At 42.1% G+C, this 22,957-nt stretch overlaps 1 protein-coding gene across 2 annotated transcripts in view; it reads right to left on the bottom strand.

Moving 5' to 3' along the window:
- Positions 1–1,716: 1,716 nt before the first annotated feature.
- Positions 1,717–22,957, bottom strand: part of cdk14 (cyclin-dependent kinase 14) — a 241,305-nt gene continuing 220,064 nt past the window's right edge. For both annotated transcript variants that reach the window (XM_034217206.1, XM_034217207.1), the window contains one exon: positions 1,717–5,987. The gene's annotated coding sequence lies outside the window, so the exon portion shown is untranslated. The remainder of the gene's footprint in view (positions 5,988–22,957) is intronic.

The raw sequence follows: 22,957 nt of genomic DNA, 5'->3' as shown, positions 1-22,957 counted from the left end.
CATAATCACCTGAAGCTCCGCCCTCTGTTTAGCGAGCTGACCGGACTGCGCAAAATGCGTATATGAAGTGTCATGAACGCAATAAATCATACCCTCGTGGGGGCGCGCTCATGTGATTGGCTTAGAATGAAGGAGACATCTGATTGGCTATAGATAGAAACAATTACAAGTATCCTACGAATCGGGTGAGCGTCAGGGGAGTCTAAAAAAACCCACACACGAATGCACAGCGATCCGTGCACAGAAAGCGGTTTGTGTTTGCAGGTGCAGCGGTTTTAAACGGAAAACAAATATGTGAGGATCAAAAATACATATGTAAAACTTTTTTCTGTATTTGGATTTTATTTACATGTATATGAAACGGAACACATTTGTGTGTGCATTGAAAAACACAAGTGTGGATCCGGAAATACAAGTGTGAATCCTTCTGTGTGCATGTGTGTATTATGAGACTGTTCTGAGTCCATATACCTGCTCTTCACGTAGCTCTGCATGTCGTCGTTTAGGTGCTTTTTTTTCTGGAGATAGCCACTCCTCAATCCACTCCATAGTAAGACCCCCCCGGAGGTCGAAGTTCATCTTAAATGTTTCCATCTTATGCTTTGTAAATTTGTTTCGTAACGGAAGAAATGTAAATATATTTATAAAACGGACTATTCAAATCAAGCAATCTGATTGGCCGATAGTGTTTTTGCGGACCTCTTTGATTACAGATTTGAAAACATCGTTGCTTGCTTTAAAAGTAGCACACTTCATTATGTCAAACCTTGGAAAGTATCTAGATATCCCTGCCCTAATGCCAAAGGAACTGCACACTGAATATGTTTGCTTTTCAACCCAACTCAATACAGTTTTTCTCAGACGCGGAGGTATACTGACTTGTGAAAAGTAACAATTCGACCCATGGTATACGCTCAGTATATCACGGCTAAGAACCAATCAGATTGCTTGATTTGACTAGTCCGTTTTATAAAAGAACAATATACACTTCTCGCTAGAAATCTAATCAAAAAGCATTTTAATGGCCAAACTATTCCACAATTTAGGATTTTCCAGAGAGGGTTATTTGTGAATAAACGACCCTCCGGAGCGTTTGCAATCAACGGGAGCATGTTGTTTCTTACACAACCACTAGAGATGCTATACTTTAAAACGTGACTATGGGTCGTAATTAGTAAAAATATGGTCGTCTTTTGTAGGAGGACAGGCTGCTAAGAACACACTACCTGTCAGACTGCCAAACATCATCACTGCAAAAGAATGGCTTCCATACTGTATGTATCATTTATCTTTTGCTCTTTCTGTTTTTGCTGTGAATGTCAAATATTTGAGTTTTTTCACAATTTTTGCAACTCAAGCAATTCCCTGTAGAAAGACAGAAATGATGACACAATCAAAAAGTTGAAATTCAACCAATGGTGATGAAGGTTTGAAAATATATCTAAACCATGCTTTATAAAAATGTTTGCAACAAAAGGACAGAATCATAACTATTGTCCAATTCGTCCTGTTCCATGGTAAGTGGTGTAAGAACACGGCAGGTATAACATATAATAAAGGCCATGGAAGTCACACAATACCAGCTGGCGATCAAGTCAGGACCCTTCCCCTGTCTCTTTGAAAATCAGAAAAAAAAATACAAAGACCAAATGATATGTTGTAGTGCAGGCATTGATATTAAGCAGATACAACAATATATTAACACAGACTCATGGGAAGCATTAATACATTTTATTTCAGGTAAAACAACATTAAACAACATTTACAGAAGGACATTACATCTTCCATAATAACAGTACATACGGGTCGTAACAAATAATGCAACAGCTATTCTACTGTATACTATATTGTTCACTGGATGAAGTGACCGACAACACTTCTGTTTTCCAAACCACTAGTGAAAATCATCTATTTTCAGTGCAGCATACAAAAAGAAAACGCAAGAGAAGCTTCATTGAAAAAAGTTGCAAACACAGATTCATTGTTCAGCACAGCGAGGATGCACGTTGGAAGTGTTCCAAATGTTTTTCCTACCAAGACCACCCCCCTCCTCGAGATAAAGAAAGCCAAAAAACAGATATGATTTCTCTTTGATAGCATTTAGGGAAGGGGACCTTTGAAACCCTGTATACAAACAAAGTGGAAGCATCACGTTTTGCCTTCATTGAAGGTGTGTCACCAACTGATCCATTTCCACCTATGACCTTTCTAGTATTATCATGTTTTCTGTCACAGTGCTATATGTGCAACTCCACCAGTCTTTCCTTGACTTTTTTTAATGAAATATATGACTAACATTTAAGTGCCTTTAGGAACTCAGCTCACACAGGACTAAAAAATATACGTTTTTGTACAAGACTAGTAAGAGTGTTGAGGGGCAAACAAAGCGATGTGTGCCCCACCGAAAGGAGAATCATGCCAACATAATAATTCAGCTGCTAATACTGCCGTCGACACTGCCCAGCCACGAGGCATAGCTCCATGGTATTAACCCTCTTCTGTCATGGCGCTTCGCTAGCTTTACCCACCCCTCTCCTCCCCTTTTTTTCTGCCGCACAATCTCAGCCTGGGGATGACAGTAAGAACCTGCGAGATATCTTCCAGTACAGCGTTTCTATGAGCTCTCCTCAATCTGTGGTAAAGGTTCAAATCGAGGGATGATATTTACATTTGTAAGATGGGCTGGTTTGCTTTGCGTCAGGAAAAGCAAGATAGTTATACAGTACACTGTATACATGTGTATTTATATTTATATATATATATTTATCATTAAGGGTAAAGCAAGTGCATAAAAGGGACCATACAGGTTGGAATGTAGGGAAAACTGATTTTTATTTAAAGTGCATTTTCAAAACGCTGTTTTGGTTTCAATGGTTTATTTAGCCTCAGAGCCACTACCCTCTCTGTGGAACTCAGTCAGAGCACTTCATGATCAGATTCTTTCTCATCATTGCTTTCCCTCCTTTAAATGATAAGATCAGATATATATTTTTTGTTAATCTTAACTGAAGTTGTTATACTGTAAGAGTTATAGGAAAAGTCTACAGTCATTGTTCTGCGCACAAATCCAATCCAAAGTTCAGCCACAAATAATATTCAGCACAACAAGATGCTAGTCAAAGTCCTTTCCATATACTACAGAATTTATTTTGGTTTCATTTTTCCTCTCTTCAGTGAAGCTTCATGTACATCCTGATCTCATTGCTGAGTCAATGTTGTTTATGTTGATACAATACGTTTTCTACCTCAGCCAAACTTTACAAATGATACTTTTCGTGAACTCCCAACTCATTGGAAGATTTTAAAAAACACAGAAACATATGAGCTATTTTTCTTGAGAGAAATGTGTGTCAACTAACTTCCACAAGTTAGGCTATCTCAGACTGTGGAAGCCCCATATTAGTTACAGCTGAACTTTGGAATGCATTTTGAAATATATCACTTCATAGCAGGTATGGAGAAGAGGGATGATTACATTACGCGAGTGTTATATAATGATAGACATGAAGAATGCCCCCCCTGTCCTTGAATGCAACAGACTGCAAAGCAAAGGGGGCTGCAGGGTTACACTGTACTGTAGCTGAAGGGAAATCTAGCAGGCAAGACATCTATATTATAAATGTGTGTGTGAGTGTGTTTGATAGGCCGTGGAGCAACATTATAACCATCAACAGTTCTCAATCGTTTATTTGCAGCCTCCTCTCTTCGGCGAATCAACAGTGCAGTGCCAATATTATTGTTAAAGAGGAAGCCATTGTATTGATAGTACTTCACAATTATCACCATACATCTAAGCTGTAATATTCAGATATTTTCACACCAAACATAAAAAGAAAGAGCATAAAATAGTATAAACTTCTTGCAGATGATATCACGTTATACATCTGACTTTCGTATTGAGTCTTAAAAAGTTTGACAACGTTAAGTAAGGGTAGGATGTTGAGGGGCACACATGTAAGAGCAGTCTCTGTATGTGGAGGAGGGATTGATCAACGTTAACCACCCCTATATCTCACACACTGCACACACACTACACACACTGAAACTTACTCATCCATACACTTGTTTAATTTGCCGGATAAAAATAGCTCCTGATTCATCTTAAAACGTATCAGGCCCGTTTGGCAGAATGCTTGGCCTCCACTATTGCTGCTGGCAGAATTCTTTAGGACCACTGATCCAAACTAAACACTTCCTTCAGTCCTCAACAATACAACCGACAAGTTTGAATCAAGTAGTTATCAGATCAACACTAGTCGAATAACTCGCAAGACGGACGAAGACTCATTCAATTTAGTCAGATGAACTAAACAAATCTGCAGTTATTGTCATAAATCTTCTGATCCTGATAGAATATTGCAGATATTTGGATGGTATTAGATAAAGTGAAAGGGAGGATTGTCCTGGGCTAAATCAACGACAGGCCACACAAACTATTGCCTTGGTATTTAATCCTTTGTACATTAGCTCATATGCATGGATGGAAGCACCAATGCTTAGCCCGTGTTTAATACACTAAAACACACACAAACACAAACCACACACACACTTTCAGCTGTCCTCAGTAAGGTTATTGCACACTGGTTGGTGCTGTCCCTGTTTCTTATGTGTGCACCGTCAACATCTCCAGCAGAGACCTTCTACGTCAGAGGGGCTTCCAGCTGACTGAACTGAACTCATGGGGGTCCATTTGAAACATTACATCAACTATTTTACCACAAGGGTTTGGCCATCATTCTAATGGGTATGATCATATTTCACTCACAAACGTTTCTGTTGCATTGCAAATATTGAAAAGTCCACAAAAATGATTAATAGCAAATATTAGAAACCCCTGTCTACAACTATTCCAAAGTGCAAATGAGAAAGTGTGAGGCTTGTTAGTTAATGGGTGCACCAAATATGCAAATATATTTGATCTTTTTAGTTTTTGTACGTGTTGTGTGGCGCGTTGTATATGCAGATGAGTCTCTTTCCTTCAGCCCAGAGGCCTCACAGACTACACTGAGATGATGTCACACATACAAATAGCTTTTATTGCCTCTGGGAAAGTTTGACAGTTATGTAAACTGTTGGAAAACTCTTAATACAGAGAATAATGATTGATCTTGGTTGCAGTTTGAGGTATTCTGCAGTATCAACAGTTTACAGATGTATCTTTTATTATTATTTCCCATAAGGAAAACACCAATAATTAAATGGTAAGTAAAAACACAAACCCACGACTTACCACTAGCTTAAAGCTATCAGCCGCGTGCACCAGTCATTAAATGGAAGTACAGCCTTTAAACTAGATGCATATGAAACATTTCTTAACATGTAAAATAGCGTTTTAAAGAAGCACCTCCAATATGGCTGCCAGAGGATGTGTTACACCAGCAGAAACACCTTATTATTATTACTATCGCTCTGCGGTTCCACACATTACAGTTCAATCTGGTAAGAAAGAAATGGAAAACTAATTATTTCGTGGTCTGCAGTGTTTTTGTTTACTAGAAGAGGTTTGCTTGTATGCACGTCTCCTGTGTGTTTGTTGAGTTGTGTGTCTTGGCATGAGCAGTAAAGTGGTGAAAAGATGAAGCAATATTAAAATGGTCCATTACATAGTTTCTAGATGAGTATATCATACATAGAAATATACATTCTTAAATAGGAGGCTAGTTACAAACACAAAACACACTATGTACCAATAGTAAAGTCCATTTGTTTATACTGTAACCGTGATATATGAGTGACTTTATAAAAAGTAAACAAAAATTCGTATGCAAATAATAGCCTGAAATCTTAGGTACCGTTCATAATGCTCACATGCATTCATATCTATACTCGATGCTTATGCTTTCTCGTGCACACGGCACTCGCGCACGCACGCACACACCCACTCACACACATTGTGAAGGTAATAAATAAAGAGAACTGGTGCTCCTCCGCTCGTCTGGATGCTCCGTCTCAGCATCTCTGTCTTCAGCTTTCTTTACAGCAGCCGCCTGAAACACAGCAGAACAACAGTGTGTCAGGGTTAGGGTTCACCTAGTGACACTACAACATACACACAATCACATCTCACATTCATGCTAGAAATCATCAGAAGTGAGTGTGTGGGTTTAAACTTTATAAGAATGGCTGTCATCATGTAGAGCAGGGCTGGCCAACCAGTCAGAGGTTAAGAGCCACATTTTTTCTATGTTACTGCAAAGAGCCACATCAAACACACAGTCACTGATACCGCTTGTTTCAGTTTTTTGTTTTCTGGAGACAAGATTTCAACCACGTCACTGATGCATTTTTGTGGCATTGGGATATATATTTTTTAAATCCTCTGGAGCAGAGAGAGGAGCTGTGGATTATTGTTATTGATTATTGCATCAGTGTTTCTTAGGGTCAAAAACACTAAACTCACAACTTAAAATGAAAGCGTTTAGTTTATTTAATAAAAGAGCACATGTTCAATGTGAAAAGTGACAGTAGTTATAGATTATTTGCAATTTGGTTCGATATATATTTAAAAAAAAAAATTATATATATATTTTTTTTTAAATACCTTGAATTTCAGGGGGGGGCGCGGGGCTCCGTTGGCGGGGCGCAGCGCCCCTCCAAGACAATGGTAGGGGAAACACTGGATAATGTTTAATCAACGATAGGTTTTCCCCCCCATCAAAGGTGATTGGTTCACTGCATCGCAGGTATTATTGTGATTGGCTCTTGGGCCACATAAAAATTATACGCGCTGTCATCCTCTCATACTGACACCACACATACACCACATACATAACACGGGACGAAAGTAACGGAGCGATTTTATCCGAGCCCAAACAACTTTGACCGGCCAAATTACGTCAGAATTATCAGCATTCAATACTTAACAGACCTACTAAATATCAGGTTTAACTGTCAGGAGTAGCTAGTGTTGTCACGATACCAACATTTTGGTTTTGATACCAAGTCAAGAATTGCGATTCCGATTCTTTTTCGATATTTTCTTTAAAAAAGGGAAACGGTCTTAAATGTAATTATTGTGCTTTATTTCACACCAGAACCATAACCATAACACAAACTTTTAAACAATGAGAACAATAAATACAATAAATGACAAGAATTCGTATTAAATCAAATTAATAAATGTCTGACAGACAGGCCTCGTGGTGTCCGTAGGCTTGCCCTCACTGTCAGAGATATCGCTCAAATACTTCCAAATTTCGCTTCTGGCGTCTTTCTTGTCAACAAGCCGAGGCGCAGCGGCAGTTGCACTCCCACTTGCAGCCATGCTTCTCGTTTTCTCACATGCTCTGGCAGCTAGCGCGTGCACGAGAGAGGGGAGGCACTTAGAGCGTGCTTGAGAGGGGAGGGGCTGCAGGCACGGCTACAGTGCAGGGAGTGGAAGCAGAGCGCTGAACACACACGGCTCTTATTAAAACGGCGCTTTCTCACCGGAGTACTTTTCCCCGTCATTCTTAAAGTACCGATACTAATGAAACGGAGGAATCGTAACGTTTTTAACGGCAGGGTATCGCGGTACCTTTCAAGTATCGGTACACCGTGCAACACTAGTCAGGAGTCAGTGTCTCTCCCCCAAACTCACACATATAAAATTCGATATGAACTGAAGAGCCGCATGAAACTAGGCAAAGAGCCGCATGCGGCTCGAGAGCCGCGGGTTGGCCACCCCTGATGTAGAGGTAATACCATGAGTGATGAACCATTTGATCTTTTTGTAGTGAAGTGATGTTCAGTTGTATATTATATGATAACATTAGAGGATCACCATGCTGCTATCAACATGTTCTCCAGGTTTCTGACGCTCTGACTCAAGCCGTGTTTCCTCTCCACACCAATTCATCAGTGGACTTTCTGTAGGCCACTGGTGTCTCTCATTACTGTCTTTGTTGAAGCCATTTTAAGGAATAGTGTGGCATTTTAGGAAATAACTATTTTGCTGTCTTTCTGGACATTACATATGACTGACATAAATCTCATATCAGTCACTGCACTAAGAATGGACCAGCCTGAGGACATGATTACCTTAGCTTAGCATACAGACAGAAGGTTTGGGAAACCAATAGCATTCAATCTCCAATGTGAAAACGGATGGATAAAGTGGTAATAAATACATATTTCCAGCATGTATCTCCCCCTGCAACCACACAATGTTCCTGGCTTTAGTCACCTAAAAAAGTCCAACTAAAACCACAACACGTCTGCTAACTGTTAGCAGAGTAAAAAGTGCCATAACAACAACTTTAGTAATATGTGAAGGGTAAGCTATGAAGAGATATAGGAGGAACACTAAAGACAAGGATAGAGTGAAGGGTCGAAACGGGGGGAAAAGATGAAATAGAAAGAGTACAGAGTGCTGTAGGAAAGGGAATAGGGATGAGAAGAGAGGAGAAAAGGAAGAGGGAGCAGAGAAGGGTTAGGGGGAGTAAAGGGTGAGGAAGAGGAGGGAGCTGTGAACGTAGTCATCATTCATTGCCTGTCTCAAGTCCTATACTCTTCACCTCCTCCTAACCAACTCCGTCCTCAGTCTCTGTGTTGTAGAGAGTTCCCAGTGGAAGCCAGGATGAGATGAGATATGTGTTTATCCTGACTCCAAAAATAAGCATATTATACATTTTCCTATGTTCATCATAACCATGTGCTTCTTGGTTGAATTTATATGAAGGTGCTTTTAAATGGTGAGTACAATATAAAAGCAGTATCATATGTCTCATTTGTGTAGGTGCAGGTGTCAGGGGGTGGGGGGGGGGGGGGCAGGGCTGGATTAACTCGTAACAGCCCGGGGAAAACACAAGCTGCAGCTACAGTACGTGTTGAGCCGGCTGGTTGGAATTGAATAAAACACAATTATTTAGGAATACGTACCACGCACTGTAAGAATACGTACCACGCACTGTAAGAATACGTACCACGCACTGTAAGAATACGTACCACGCACTGTAAGAATACGTACCACGCACTGTAAGAATACGTACCACGCCCTGTAAGAATACGTACCACGCACTGTAAGATACGTACCACGCACTGTAAAGGAATACGAACCACGCACTGTAAGGATACGTACCACGCACTGTAAGGATACGTACCACGCACTGTAAGGATACGTACCACGCACTGTAAGGATACGTACCACGCACTGTAAGGATACGTACCACGCACTGTAAGGATACGTACCACGCACTGTAAGGATACGTACCACGCACTGTAAGGATACGTCCCACGCACTGTAAGAATACGTACCACGCACTGTAAGGATACGTACCACGCACTGTAAGGATACGTACCACGCACTGTAAGGATACGTACCACGCACTGTAAGAATACGTACCACGCACTGTAAGAATACGTACCACGCACTGTAAGAATACGTACCACGCACTGTAAGAATACGTACCACGCACTGTAAGAATACGTACCACGCACTGTAAGAATACGTACCACGCACTGTAAGAATACGTACCACGCACTGTAAGGATACGTACCACGCACTGTAAGGATACGTACCACGCACTGTAAGGATACGTACCACGCACTGTAAGAATACGTACCACGCACTGTAAGGATACGTACCACGCACTGTAAGAATACGTACCACGCACTGTAAGGATACGTACCACGCACTGTAAGAATACGTACCACGCACTGTAAGGAATACGTACCACGCACTGTAAGGAATACGTACCCACGCACTGTAAGAATACGTACCACGCACTGTAAGAATACGTACCACGCACTGTAGAATACGTACCACGCACTGTAAGAATACGTACCACGCACTGTAAGGATACGTACCACGCACTGTAAGAATACGTACCACGCACTGTAAGGATACGTACCACGCACTGTAAGATACGTACCACGCACTGTAAGGATACGTACCACGCACTGTAAGGATACGTACCACGCACTGTAAGGATACGTACCACGCACTGTAAGAATACGTACCACGCACTGTAATAATACGTACCACGCACTGTAAGAATACGTACCACGCACTGTAAGGATACGTACCACGCACTGTAAGAATACGTACCACGCACTGTAAGGATACGTACCACGCACTGTAAGAATACGTACCACGCACTGTAAGGATACGTACCACGCACTGTAAGAATACGTACCACGCACTGTAAGGATACGTACCACGCACTGTAAGGATACGTACCACGCACTGTAAGAATACGTACCACGCACTGTAAGAATACGTACCACGCACTGTAAGGATACGTACCACGCACTGTAAGGATACGTACCACGCACTGTAAGGATACGTACCACGCACTGTAAGGATACGTACCACGCACTGTAAGGATACGTACCCACGCACTGTAGATACGTACCACGCACTGTAAGAATACGTACCACGCACTGTAAGAATACGTACCACGCACTGTAGGAATACGTACCACGCACTGTAAGAATACGTACCACGCACTGTAAGGAATACGTACCCACGCACTGTAAGAATACGTACCACGCACTGTAACGATACGTACCACGCACTGTAAGGATACGTACCACGCACTGTAAGGATACGTACCACGCACTGTAAGAATACCGTACCACGCACTGTAGAATACGACCATACCACACGCACTGTAAGAATACGTACCACGCACTGTAAGAATACGTACCACGCACTGTAAGGATACGTACCACGCACTGTAAGGATACGTACCACGCACTGTAAGGATACGTACCACGCACTGTAAGGATACGTACCACGCACTGTAAGGATACGTACCACGCACTGTAAGGATACGTACCACGCACTGTAAGGATACGTACCACGCACTTGAAGATACCCGCACTAATACGTACCACGCACTGTAAGGATACGTACCACGCACTGTAAGAATACGTACCACGCACTGTAAGAATACGTACCACGCACTGTAAGAATACGTACCACGCACTGTAAGGATACGTACCACGCACTGTAAGAATACGTACCACGCACTGTAAGGATACGTACCACGCACTGTAAGGATACGTACCACGCACTGTAAGGATACGTACCACGCACTGTAAGGATACGTACCACGCACTGTAAGAATACGTACCACGCACTGTAAGGATACGTACCACGCACTGTAAGGATACGTACCACGCACTGTAAGAATACGTACCACGCACTGTAAGGATACGTACCACGCACTGTAAGAATACGTACCGCGCACTGTAAGAATACGTACCACGCACTGTAAGGATACGTACCACGCACTGTAAGAACTTTAAACTGAAAAATGAATGGCGTAAAACCTACATTCACACGTGTCAACAGGAGCAACTTCAATGTCCTCAACAATACCCCATTACTAGACAATGCTATAATAAAAGGAATGGCCATGTTTCTGATTGGTCAATGTGGACATTCAGCGGTCTGCTCTTTCTCAACAGCAGATCCAGGCTAAGGATGCTCTGATAGAGGTGCATTCGTATCAATCAGCAACAAGAGGTGGGGTCAATTAAAGGTGTTTTCGTATATCCATCAGACCAAAAAGAATACAATGCACTTGTTCCACTTGATCCCTAGATGCAGAAGGACCGCACTAACTTAAAGTTAACATCTAATGCATCAAGGTCACTGAAGCCCTGTAGCTGTGTGTGTTTGTGTGTGTGTGAGTGTCATCACTCCTCACTTCACTGTCAAACACTGTTGTACACAAACAAGGGATTCATTGTTTAAAGGGATCTGATATAGTAAGAACAGATGTAGGCTTCATCTCTCCCGGGATCAAAGAGCACCAAGTAGGTGTGTGTGTGTATGTGTGTGTGTGTGTGTGTGTGTGTGTGTGTGTGTGTGTGTGTGTGTGTGTGTGTGTGTGTGTGTGTGTGTGTGTGTTTCCAGTTGGGAAGCAGATGGAGCCGGCGGTGGGTGGGTTTTGTATGGAGGATTTAGCAGGCGTGGCCAGCTGCTTTCTGTCCTTTAATAGAGATAGTCTCACCCCCCTCCCCCAAAAAATGAAATCCTGAAACTACCGTGTGCTGGGACAGACTGACACACAACAATAGAGAGGGGGCTACAGTAAGTGGGATAGAGGGGGGAAGCGGAGTGAAACAAAAAGACTAACACAAGCAGCACTACGATGATTAGCATTTTTGAAACCTGAAAGAGAGCAATATTTTTGGATAAAACTGATATCCATCATTTAAATCAAGACTTTTTTCCAGAACTCTTGATAAAAACATTGCTTTTGTTTTCCATATTTCTGTTGTTTGTAGGCTATGATTAAGAACAAAGCAGTTGATTGAGGAGCTAATACGGCTTAAAGACAGACCTGAGACTACTACACAGAGCTGTTCGGGTGACCTGAACATTAGCCTACATGGTAGCATGCTAACATGCTATATTACAGTAGTGAACATGATATACATTGTATCTTCTCAACATCAGCATGTTAGCATTGTCATTGAGAGCGTGTTAGCATTGTGATGGGTAACTGCAGAGCTGCTAGCAGGACTGCAGAGGCTCTGGTGCATCTGACCAGAATCTGAAAGGCCTTAAGCTCCAAACTCTCTTTCCTCTTCAGTAAAACTAAATACTGATGTCCTGAGCCAAGCAGATCACAGCATCTTTTAAAGATAATATCAACTGTAAAGCCAGAAACATTTCTGAGCTTTTGCAGATTATAATGTTGCTAAAAAACACTCACTGCCGCGTTAACCCACACTCTGAACCCTTTAAAACATGTTGGTAATGTGACTTCCAGTCAAATAGAAGAGGATGTAATAAAGTAAAACTCTTCTTTTGTGAAGCTAAAGAACAATGAAAGGATGGTTTCTGCTGATACCATATAGACCAAATAACAGTGCACACCTGTTGCGTCAACTTGGGTAACACCTTGACCCATGAACCATGTCCGAGACCCTTCTCCTCCTCTACCTGTTCTTCCATCTTCTATTATCTAATACTTATAGCATCAATGACCTGTCTAATGAGCTCCAGCAGGCCAGGGAGCTACAGAAAGAGTCAGAGAACTGTCAGTCGTATCACTTGGGCTGGACAGCGCTGAGGCTGCAGACACAGCGTCTTGCCCTGTTCTCTCACATAGCCAGAACCCCATCCTGAAACTAAAGTACCCGCTCTGTGAGAGTGGGGTGCATGGCTCTAAACTGTTACTATAACCAGCTTGACTGAATCAGACTGACAGACCCCCCCCACCCTCATGCCCCTGATGACCGGGGGTCACGACACCTGACCCCCCTACTGCAGGGAGCTGCTGTTATGTCTGATCCTGTTTAATGAACTGAGTCCCACTGAGCTAAGAGGGTGCTGATGCTTTAATAAGGTGCTCTGTGAGTGTGTGTGTGTGTGTGTGTGTGTGTGTGTGTGCGGGTTGGTGTGTGTGTCCTGAATCTCTACAGTATACTATAATTAACAGACGAAAGGAGACTTAATGCTACAGTCAACAGTAGAACATCTCAGACCACACACACACACACACACACACACACACACACACACACACACACACACACACACACACACACACACACACACACACACACACACACACACACACACACACACACACACACACACACACACACACACACACCACACACACACACACACACACACACACACACACACACTACGCTGTGCCAGAGACAGCCTACTATGCTGCACAGTCATGTGTTTCCTATTAGCCATGTCCTCACAGCACAGTCAGTTAGGATCAGCAGTTGATTGCCTGAAAACAACTACACAGATACCGTGCACTCACATTCACATCTCCAACATTAACTGTACAATATACATACACACACCCTCATGCTCACACTCACTTCCTGAGAAGGAGCTGCTCTGATGCAGGTGTGAGTTATTATGCACACATTCCTGGATGCACCGAGGTCTTTGGCTCATTGACTCACATTGACTCACCTGCAGTTGTTTTGATCAGTGACCTCCTTTAATTCTCATCTAGTAACAAAGCAACAGATTACATTCACTTTTGATAATGTAACCGTCTCTTCTCAAAAATCTACTTTCAAAAGTGGGTACTTCTAATGAGCGACACTAATAGGTAATGAGGTCTTATACTTATACGATGCTTATAGAACAGTTTTGTGTGTTTATACGATTATTTAAGAGTTACAAAGTGGTAATACTAGCGTTAAACTACCTTAATTGTTAAAATGAGGCAGTTAATATAAAGTCTTAACATTATAGAGATTGCATTTGCATTATGAGCTTCTTATGCTTGTTTATGATAGCATTACAAATACATTTAATAACACACTCACTTAGGATATTATTGCTATACCTTTACTAACCTTATTGTTGTTTTAACATGTACAAACAAGATAAATACATATACTATTGGACATTGACATATTGACACTTATTAATTATGGAATTCATTAGTGGTTAACTGTGCACGGTAACATTTGGAGGATAGCAATAATGTGTATTATCTGCACAGATTTACCCATACAAAGTATCAGTGCTTCACAGAGATCTAATGAAGTGGAGGTCAGACTTTAAGGGGACATTCAAGCTGTCCCTTAAACACTGTTTTGGAGTGACCCTGTGACCCTTCTAACAGCATGGAAAGTTGACTGTAGTTAAAGCCAGATCGCCACCATTCCTTAGCGTGTGTTCTGCTGTGTGTGTGTGTGTCTGTGTGTGTGTCTGTGGTGTGGAGTAATGAGTACACTGAGGGTCAGAGAATGGAAACGCCTTCCTCCACTAACTCTCTAACACGCCCACTCACTGGTTTGCCAGATTCCCATTCCATAAATCCTTGTTTGGGGGTATATTTTTCTTGTCTGGGGCCTGGCTGACTTCCCCTTACTGGAGTTTAAGTAAGGTGATGGAAACATTGAGAGAAGGGCGGAGGACGCAGATGATGGGAGGAGAACATTATAATGTAACTGGAAAAGCAAAGCAAAGAAGAAAAATCATTTGTCAAGCTAAATGTTGGAGAGAGATTTTAACGTAGAGGAAAAAGAGAAGAGCAGGACAGATGAAGCACTAAAGCTAGGAGCCATGAGAGGCCTCCACTGGCATTTACAGTAAAGGTTCCACTGTTAATGTGTCTGGCTGCTCTAGATCAGCCACAGAGGCCAGCTTCTCCCTCCATAAGCCCCTTCTGACACTGTGGTTAATCAACAACTCAATCCCACCAAGAGCCTTGGATAAACACACACTTGTTATAAACTTGCATTTGTAAAACATGGTTAACTGTGGACGGCCTTAGTGGCTCAACTCCACATAGTGCAGTGGTTCTCAAACTTCTTCTGTCATTCCCCACTTTGACCAGGTGGGCCTTTTCAAGCCCCACCCGTTCCTCATCGCTCCAATCAAATGGTAGGCCAAGCTTAAAATGGTCAAATGTATCGTTCTATAACAGGGGTCTCCAACCTTTTTTAGGATGAGAGCTACTTTCAAAAAATAAAACAAGTCGTGAGCAACTATTACTTTTTTTGCAGTGTATATATTTAGCACATTTGCTAGTCATTGTCAGCGCCTGCACACTCAGGCTGTGGTTGTGATAAATAATCAGACTGTTAAAACTAACAAGTGATCCGATCAAAAAGTTATTAATGGAGTGCTGTGTTCACAAATGAGGGGCTGAATGCTAATGTCAGCATGACTACATGCTCACAATGACAATGCAAACATGGTGATGTTTGATCACTAAACACAAGGTACGGATGAGACTGATGGGACTGTCACTAGATCTGCAGGTATTTGCTCTAAAATCTGTGTATTGGATACATTCAAAACCTCTTGATGCTGCACGATTAGTCAGAGGGTTATGGCAGAATGACTGAGCCATATTACAAATCAAACAAGACCATTTTTGTCTGACAGAAAAAAGGTCAAGTCAAACCGCTCAAGGTCATAAGCAGAAACCATCAAAGTCATTGGTATTGATCATCCTGAGTCGTGTATAACAATACAATTACATTAAAAACACGCTTTCGCATGCATTCAGTGTCTCTGTCCAAAACTGTCTAACTACAGTTTCATGGTATTTTATGGAAGTATTCAATAGTACCATTCATAACATGTTCCTCTCCACTATTTCCACAACTCTCGTGGCTGAAAACAACTACACAAGTCTTACATTGTCTCTATGTGTTCCCTGATATAAAGTGCTTTCAGTTCATGTTAAAGTCATTAAATGAATATTAGTTGAGTTCCCACTGTTATAAGTATTGTATGATTACATGCCTTTGGGGGAGAAAAGAAGCAGTCTGGAAACTTGGCTACATTACAAGTCAGGGTGTTTCATTGGAGGGCAGCTAGCTATGTGAGCCAGCTGGGCGTTTGCCAAGCTCATGGTGAAAGGCTCTACTAAATTCATCATCATTCCCATGACAGCTTCAGTAGCTGTTTCGAGGTATGTGTCCCTCTACACATCAGGCAAATGTGCCAAGAAGAAACTGTAACAAGAAAGAGTCTAAATCTCTGCTAGCTGCCCCTGAGCCTGCCATGTTTATCCAACGCTACAAGATGAAAGTGTTGGAACCAACGAAGGTAAAGACTTTAACAAGTCTAGTCCACACAATTTAAAGATGTATCCCAAGTGAATAGGTTTATACTATTGGGAGGGGCTCAGTACATTCTCTGGCAATGTTCCTATTGGATTATGACATGTTTTATGTGAGATCCTAATTTGAGGGTGGTGTTAATAGAGAGGTCATCTATTACCAAACACACAAAGGTTTAAACAGGTTTAATTTGGGCCTGAAGGTGGTGAATACTAATAGGGTCCAACCTCTCTCCAGACCTGAGATACCTGGACCAGTACAGGCTGATGGTGGTCCACAATATTAAAGGTTCATCCTCTGAGGCTCATGCATGTGTTAAATACATGTCATTGCACTCCGATCCTTTGGTTTTAATACTTGTGATGTGTTCAAAAGGAATGATTTGATGGTGGTGTTTGATGACAAGCCAAGAAAATAAGCCTCTTGGGATCATTGAAAAGTTACATCAATTTGAATGGCAAGTGTTTAACAGTTAAAAGGACGTACAGTATCAAGAGACCTAGGCCTAAATAAGGACCAAGTGCTGGTGCAAGCTGCCAGGTACAGAAGATCTGTCTCTGTTGGTGTTGAGCAGAAGAAGCTCAGTAGGCAGCTGTGGCTCTGCACACCTCCAGCATCTCATTGGACTCTCTGACAAAACAACTGATGGTTTATTCATCAGCTGAGCAGAGCAACACTGTGATCATCTCATCTCCATATCCAATGCTGTGCCTGATGAACCAGTGGGGGAAGGGCTGATCAATGCTTTCGTTAGCATACATTCATGCATTCCCACCTCAACACCCATATGGCTTATTCAATCTAAGTGGAATGTTTTAAAGCTGCAAGAAGTGACATTGTGACATTCAAATAAAGGATCAACACAGGCAAAAGCGGCCTCTTCTTAGGATGTGACATTGATAATAAACTTTGGATGGAAAGACTGATACAACTATTATTTGCTTTTCTTAGGCACAAGTGTAAGGCAAACAGATTGTGAGTAAATCCACTTATGCCTCTCCATGAAATAGCCTAGGGAAGACTTCAGTGTCTCTCTATGACTCCTGTAGTTAAAACATTAAAGCCTGAACATTGCAGAAACAGTGCTCAGCTTGATCTCTTTGACAGGCTATTTATAAAGCCAGGCTTAAATCCTCACCCAGCTGAGGCTCACAATGATGACATAAGATTGCCTAATCTCTCCTAGATAAATCTGTCATGAAAATGATAGTACAAAAAGAGATTGGTATTACGTTAAAAGTCTGTTCTCCATTGTGCTTTATCTTTTCCAGTGTCTCCAACCATTCCCTGCATCAAGAGATTCATTCTCACATGCTCAGTGACAACTGGTCTTAAAAGAGCGGCACAGGGTCATGATGTTTGGTGAAATAGTGGTAATATTGAATTCAGTTCATGAGCTGAGGCTAATTCAGAGTGTGTGTGAATGTGTCTATCTGCTGGCAATGCCCTGTCACTCCCACAGAGGACACTAAATGAAGTAAATTGGTCGCTGTCATATTTACAGAATGCTTAAGGTTGCCTAGGGTTCATTTCAGGCTATTACATTATAATCATCATTAGCATTTAGGCAAACGTGTGATCTATATATTCTAATCTATTACATTAAGTGATAATGCACCATGAACCACCTGATAAAAAAGCCACTTCGGGTCCTGGGTCTAGATGGAGCCCTGGAAGTGGCAGCATGTGTGGCAGTGTCTCTTCTCCCCTTATGTGTGACCGCACTGAGTCCCCAGATGTCCCACCTATAAACCAATGTTTTCTGTTGGAAGGAGACAAGATGCAAACCTCGGTCTCTGGTGTCAAAGTAAACACTTTCTACACCCATCATTTTCTCCCAGCTCCCCCCAAGAGGTATTGATGCTTTTCACGCCAAGATAAGTAGACCAGTGTTTAAACATACCACCCATGCATCCTTTGTCCTGATGAGGACAGTTTTAATCCTACAGTTCATGACGAAATATTTGACAAGAGGTAAATCTGGCTGTTGCATTCTGGGTTCCAAAAGGCTTTAGGATCTGGAGAGCAGACTCCCACAGCTAACTGTGTGGGGGTTGTACGGCAAAGTGAAGAGCCAACATGGCAGTAGGGTCATTTAAGAGCTCTGTGGTGTCACTTGGAGTCTGCTGCTAACCCTCTGTTAGCCCCACATAGAGACTCTGAATACACTTTACACTTCATTCTCTTCTCAGTTTTCAGAAACATGTAATATGCAGTTGGTCTTGAGAGCACGACCGCAGGATCAGAGAGTTGTGGTGGCATCCTGACAGCTGTGGTGTCTTCTCCCTGTGAATTACAGCTTGTGTTGAAAAGACTGGGTGTTGCCAACACTGGAACATATATACCGTGTCCTGTTCCAGAGAGCGTTTGTTTGAAACAACCACCCTGACATTTTGAGTTGTTTGGCTGGAGATAGCATCAGCAGCCATTGTTCCTGCTTGGATAAGTAGAGCAAATATACATGACACATGTTCACCATTCTATGTTTGCAGAGAGTATTCATACATTTCAAATAAGGACTGTGAAGCATTTTATACCAAATCTTGAGGAAAACTACAATAGTTACAATGTGCCTCTGCATAGATTGTGCTGCAAATTCAATCAGGCTTGAACCCAGTGAACAATATGCGATGGTTGTGAGCATGTATACGACAGTAAATGAGCTGTCTAAGCATGTTAGTGTCCCTCCATCACGGTGAAGGGCTGCTGCTGGTGGCTGTGAAAGCTGCTTTATTGAAGCCTAAATGGCTGCATTTTGTGAGGAAATCAGCCTGAACATACCATTCTATTTCTGTGAGTTCTCCTCTCTCTTCTAATGGGATTATAGTCAAATAGAGACGGAGAGGGCATGGCACAAAGAGAACATTAAGTATTTAGGATGGGGGGAGAGAATGTGAGATAGAGCCTACAACTGCAGACGTTCATGTCTACTTTTCTTCTTATTTACCTGTGTCTATTATATCATGAATCTTTAAGGATTAGCCCATGGGTGTTTAGTATCTTTAACCTATGCATGAGGATAGTTATATTGGGCAGGAGCCATCACTACAACATTGTATTCCAGAACAAGAAATCTTGGCACACTACACAGCAGAAAGTGATCGCACCATTGAGAAACTGGCTTAGTATAAATGGCGCAGCATTTTCTTGATGTTTAAAGGGGACTTTATTCAGACAGAGAACATTGAACAATTTGAGGAGTGTAAAAACGATGTGATCCTATGTTATGGTCTTTATAGTAATCTCAACCTATGGGAATTATCGAAACACAGAATGAGGGAAAATCTTTTTGAAGATTGATGTTAATCTCTCCATGATGTTCCACACACTGTGAGGATCTATGACAAGAAGCTCTATGTACCACCTCCCTAAATCACTTAATGATGGGTCCTGCTTTCATTCGTCACCTCTCTGCACTCCATGTTACATATAAAGGCTCTACAGACCGTGTGGTTCTGTGTTCACTGTTGTATTTCAAACAGAAATGCCTTAAAGAGTTCTGAGACGCTGTGGTCAGGAGCAGAACAAACAATAGGCGCTTTCACACCAAGTACTTTGCCGAACTTAGTTCATCAGAACTTAGTTCATCAGAACTCTTCAGTACCCGGAACTAAAGTACAGATCGCATTCACACGGGAATAAGTTCCTGGGGGAAGATTACACAAATGAGCCGCTGACGTCACTTCTTCTTCTTCTGCTTTGGGTTTACTGGCACGCCGCAAACAACTTCACGGCGTATACTCCCGGCCGGAAGTCCCCGGATTGGGGACTGGCTTCAGTAGAAGCTGCTGGGACTCCCAGGGGGGGGGGGGGGCTGTACGTTTGCATTGTCCAACAAATGTGCGGCCTGGCCATTACGAAACTCTTCTGTGTGTGGATAATCAAACATATGATCTGTGGCAAACACACGTTTATGATACCTACACGTTTTGTTCAGCAGGATAATCTCCACATATTGACACCACTTTATGTTTTATGATGAAGCGTAAAGGCGATCGTCAAAAGTAAAAGCTAACGTCAGGCTATAAAAACAAACTACATCACAGTCACATGGCTGGTACATCACCATCGCTAAGCTAACGGTGGCTAATGTTTGGCGTGATGGCGTTTAGAAGTCTATAAGACACATACAAGCTTAGAACATTCACCAGTGGGCTATTTACTGACATTCTTTATGTCATAGAACAAACCATGAAAGATCTCTTCAGCGTGTGTTAACCTCTGGGTCTTATTTCAGGCATTAAACCATAAAAACTATCACACTGTTGTTGACTTTGAGACTAGGGAACTAGTCAAAGTCATTTCCTAGTTTTAGGACTCATTCCCGCAGCCCTCCTGCAGCAGTACACTGCATTGGATCTCATCATGCAGTCATGAACATCCTTACATGTTTTCCCTATAGAAAACAGAGCCAGTGGATTTACATTAGACTCATGCTCTGTCCTCATTAGATGTTCTCCTGGAGAGAAGGGAGTGATGGGATAGCGATGGTTTTAGTATAACATGCTGTAATTAGTCCAACCCCCTCCTCCCCACCAGCTGTACATTCCATAATCCATATTCAAATGCAGCGCTGACACAGAAACAGTGTTGCAGAGACCAAAGAGCACCACTGGCACTGTTCAGCAGCCGGGGCCCGCCTTGGGGATGTGATTTTTGGAAAGATCTGGAAGAATACAGACTGTAATTTAAAGGACTGCTAGTTTGGATAATGAGCTATGTGTTCGTCTGTCTCACAAATAGCAATGCAGAGAAACACAACCAAATGAGAGACTGCAAAGCAGGTCTCGATCCAAACCCTTGTGCTTTCTATTTTCCTTCCTCTAAACTGCACAAGAAGCGTTGCGTTGTGATTGAAAAGGAGAACAATAAGGCTTGTGATTCTTTTATAAATCCTTCATCTTTACGCAGCTTCTGCAAGAGTGCAGTTTGCACGCTGCTGTTTGGCCTCCAGTTTACCATTCTGTGGGATGACGCTTATGTTCAGCATAGCCCCCTCTGGAGAACACTATTGTCAAGTGTATTAATTAGCCTATTTTGTGTAAGTATAACATTCTGCGTAGTTTAGTTAATGTACGGGGCATGCATACGAATTATGGAGGAGGATTGCAGAGGAGGAAATGTGCTTGGGAAATTTGTTTCATATTACATAATTATTTAGAAGCTCCTGCTGAAGTTTTTGGGCTTCAATGTATTCCAAAAGGCTTGTGTTTGCTCAGGGATTGTGCACAGGGACTCAGCTGGTTAATCAAGCATATGTATAATTCATTTTCCAAGCATGGGGTCTGGCACTGAGGCTGTTAGGATGAGCATTTCTAAATGTAATGTTTTGACTTTCTCCCTGTGAAGTCATAGCCAGATACTCTGAAGACTGGGACTATATCAATATGGCCCAAACTGAACATCATGTGAGAGGAGCATGTTGAAGATGACAATGTGGATCTGCTGCAGACTTCCCCCTTCCTCCTCCTCCTCCTCCATCTATACTCCCTGCTGGGAGCCCCACCAGTCAGACTCAGGCTGCTTACACAAACTATTAGAAGATATTTTTGGAAAAATAAATCATTTGGTAATTGGGCCTTGTGTTAGAGCAGCCACAATGTTTATGCTTGCAGAACTGAAACATCTGCACACATGCACAAACACACCTGGAGATACACACACATAAAGTAGATGAACAGAAATGAAAAGGTGAATAATCTATACTATGCCCTCGGCCAATGACAAACCACCAGAGATCCCATGTACACTTAAAGAGAAGAATCAGCTGGGGGCAGTGAGCAGCACGCACCGTACACTGCCACTGTGTGATGAAGGTCATTCAAGGTCGATGCTCTCACTGATATATTGAAGCCAAGGTGAGGAATCTGTGCTGACAGGTGCAGGAATGAGTCCTTCAACCTGGAAATGATCGGGTTCAGGTTTGCTCCTCTCAAAACCGACTGTCTTATGAATGTGTTTTTGGTCAAATGCCCGAATTAAGGTCTTTGGTTAATTGGCTTTAAAGATTTTTAGGTTTTATTCCAAGACATAAAATATGTAAAATACCCCACTGATAAATGCCTGAAGCATCTATTCGTCGTCAAAACAATGGTTGCTAGGTGACTAAATGAGATGACTAAATGTCATCACACAGAACATTAGCTTGGCTCAGTCTGTAGGGCCCAGATCGGACCAAAATAACTGGTAGCTGGAGAGGTGCCAGCTCACCTCCTGCACTGCCGAGGTGCCCTTGAGCAAGGCTACGAACCCCCAGCGCTCCCTGGCTAACTGGCTATCCTGCATGTGGTTTTGTTGGTGCATGGTCATGTATATCAAGCCTGTGTGTGTGATGTGTGTGAAACAAGTGATTTGTATAGATACATAGAGTATGTTATCCTCCTTTAGCTTAGCGATGATGATGTGAAATATTGGAGCCGTGAAGAAGTTAAAAGTGGTGTAAAAACGTGGAGATTAT

This window comes from Gymnodraco acuticeps, unplaced genomic scaffold (genome assembly GCF_902827175.1).
Source record: "Gymnodraco acuticeps unplaced genomic scaffold, fGymAcu1.1, whole genome shotgun sequence".
In the NCBI taxonomy this organism is placed as follows: domain Eukaryota; kingdom Metazoa; phylum Chordata; class Actinopteri; order Perciformes; family Bathydraconidae; genus Gymnodraco; species Gymnodraco acuticeps.
The sequence above is the reverse complement of the archived record's forward strand: the minus strand, read 5'-3'. Positions and strand labels throughout refer to the sequence as shown.